This window comes from Salvia hispanica, chromosome 2 (assembly GCF_029641045.1).
Source record: "Salvia hispanica isolate PSC_SH4W2 chromosome 2, Shi_PSC_v1, whole genome shotgun sequence".
NCBI lineage: Eukaryota > Viridiplantae > Streptophyta > Magnoliopsida > Lamiales > Lamiaceae > Salvia > Salvia hispanica.
The window spans coordinates 44,317,089-44,320,064 of record NC_142693.1 but is presented as its reverse complement, the minus strand read 5'-3'; the positions used below and the strand labels follow the sequence as shown (position 1 = coordinate 44,320,064).

The window sequence follows — 2,976 nt, the reverse complement described above, 5'->3', positions numbered from 1 at the left end:
TTAGTTGGTGGCCCAAACTCCATAATTAAATCTTATTAGGGGCAGCCCAACACAAATAAAACAATTTAATCATGAGCCCAAAAATTTGCCCAAACTTAATTAAAAGAATCAGGTCCAACAACTAATAAAATCAAAAGAGGCCCAACACTCCTTTCTTCTCATTTCCATCGACCCTACTCTCTCTCTCTTTCTCAAATTCCCAATTCAAAACCCCTAACTTGGAACAGAACCGGCGGCTCCTCTCCCTCGCCGTTCGCCGTTCGCCGCGCCGGTCATCGGGTCGCCGCTGTCTCGCCGTCGGCGCCGCCAGCCGCCAGCTATGGACCGGCGACGAGTCTTTGCCGCTGCCGTCGCGCGAGGATTTGGAAACAGCGCCTCTGTCCACCGCCGCCATCCGTCGCCGCCTCCGGCGTGTGACGGCATGTCAGCCGCCTCATCGAGCTCGCCGGCATGTGACAGCAGCTGGTCTTCTTTCCGCCATTGCTCGGAGTCTCCGGATGGCTCCTACCTAAGCTAAGTCTTCCAATCTTAGCTATTTAGGTGATTTCTTTAGACAGAGTCTGTTCTTGTTCCATAGATTTTGGTTTTAGGCATATTGTAGTTGTTTCTTTTTCGAAGAAGAAGTCGGCAGCTTAAACAATCTGGACTTTTGGCTTACAGTTTTGAACTTATTTCTTACTGATTGAGAAGGGTTAACACTACTTGAAGGAAACTTGTATATAAAGTGATTTATGTTCTTAATCTAAGGGCTTCTCTGTTGTGTCTTGTTTATTTTAGTGGAGTGAGTTTCCAGCATGTGTGTCTATGTTGCAGGAGTAAAATGAAAAGAAATTCCCTTATCCTAAACATGAAAATTTGAGAGAGGCAGAGGGTTGTATGCAACATAAATGTTTCTTTTTCTCCCTTTACTTTTATCATGTGGTGTTCTAAGCATGCTTTAGGTTTGATTACTACATGATGACATGAAATTCTGGTTGGGAGGAAGGTGGAGGTGAAATTACCTCTTGGAGAAATTACTAACTTGGTATTTGTTGTTAGAAAACAAAGCTTGCCCTCCTCCTTTAGAGTTCCTAGTTGCAGTGACAAAGAAAGGGGGGTGAAACTGAGTTCTCCTTTTTTGAATGAAGAGAGATTCTTGGAGATGAGGAAGGAGGAAGACATGTTACCTAAGGGATGCAGGGCTGCTGTAAGAAAGCCTGCAGAATCCTACTCCAAGCTCTCTCTCTAACTCTTAATTTGCTGAAATTTCCAGTGCATTGAAGGGAGTCTAACGGTGGGGTTGAGGGGGGTTTTATAGGCTGATTTTGTACCTTAGGAGAATTAATTGAAAGCTGATTTCCCACTTGTCCTCATGTTGAAACCTATCTCACTTTTGTGATTTAGTAGTACTCTACACTAAATGCAATTTGGTCTTTAGTTGGAGATTACAAGTCCCCTCAAAACTGATTTTAGTTGATTGTGTGACTAGGAAAGCTGGTGCACAGGGGTTGTTTTGGAGGAGCAAAAAAAATGGCAGCTTTGACTTGCCTCTCTTGGGTAAGTCCTTAGTCCTTCATAGTTAAAAGAGGTGTTGTTCCTTTTCTTTAATAGGAAGACCCCTTAATTCTCTTGTAAATATGCATTAATTACTTTATTTGTAGTTTTGTAGGTGAGAAAGGAAGGTGTGGCTATTGTGTTGTTCTCGGGCTAGGCTCGCTCCCCTCGGCCCGACGGACTGCTCAAAGACGGGCTATAGTTCGGGCCTGGAGAAGAGGCCCGAAGTGCATCAAAAATTTATCTTTTCTTTTCTTTGTTTTCTTTATTTGAAGCCTTGTTCCATGTATTATTATTTTTTTTGAAGTTAGTAGTTCGTTTATTGTATATGAAACGCTATTCGAATTTCTTTATACTTGGGAAAAGACTTCTTGTCCTTCTTCTTTCATTTACATATTGTTGACGTCCTTGTGTTCGCTAAATTCTTACTTTAGCTTTTATCTCTTGCGAACCACTCTATTAAACACAAGCAAGGAAAAGTAACAAGTTTTTATTTTGTCATGAATCAAGAAAACGAAAATCCTCTAGTTCGTCTTAAGCATTAATGTATCGGGGTAATTAAAGAAGCGGGTATTACAATTACCTATCTGCTTGGCTATGCCAATTTAAGTTAAATCGAATTCGGGTCCCAGTAGGGCCGCAAACCCTACTCGGACTAGTGTACACATAAGGGGACCGTGAGCTAACAAAGGAGTTGGCCGGTCCAGTGACCGTCGTGGAATGTGGCCACATTCCCGGTTCACATCAGTTTCAGATATGGTATATCTATGTTACGAGATTGCGCAATCAAAATCTTTATGAAAGAAAAGGATTTAGTGACTCGGGCCTTTTTAATAAAAACCCTGTGATCACTCAACTATGGCTTGACAATTAAAAATAGAACTATTTTTGGCAATGTGCCCACTGAGTATATCAAATACTCAGCCCTGCATGTTATTTTCAAATGTGCAGGTTGAACGTGGACGAGCAGGCGAAGGTGTTGGGAACGATCCTTAAATAAGTAGATAGGTAGCCCAAGGTAGTATGTCTCCATACATACTACTTTGTCTTGGACTTTTCCGCTGCATTAGGACTTGTACTAGGAATTTATGAACCTAGACCGCACACTGATTTTATTTTGGCCTTGATTCACATTCGCCTATGAGACTAATGTCCTATATTCAACTTATCAATCATGTTTATCCCGTTTCATTATTTCTAAAGTGTTATTAGTCGCGAAATAGCTACGTTCACTAGCACTAGGGAGTTGTGGTCGTGACAGGTGTAGTACCGACTCGGTAACATATCGTTCACTAAGTGATCGAAGTTAACTCCATTCCCAAAGGGTTTAGTAATCCGCAGGGCTAGGTTGTAGTACCGACTTAGTAACATAGTTTACAATTTAACAAAACTGTGTAATGTACTTTTTGCTATGCAATATTCTATATGAAATATAAAATATTA

General features: G+C 41.4%; 1 long non-coding RNA gene across 2 annotated transcripts; it reads left to right on the top strand.

The window, feature by feature from the left end:
• The first annotated feature begins 203 nt into the window (after nt 1–203).
• On the top strand, nt 204–1,909 carry LOC125198443 (uncharacterized). 2 transcript variants are annotated; one of them, XR_007172403.2, is made up of 3 exons: nt 204–540; nt 1,469–1,536; nt 1,641–1,909. It is a non-coding gene; the product is annotated as an uncharacterized LOC125198443 (long non-coding RNA). The 2 variants fall into 2 exon arrangements; XR_007172402.2 differs by having other exon boundaries at nt 204–1,536.
• Nucleotides 1,910–2,976: the final 1,067 nt, after the last annotated feature.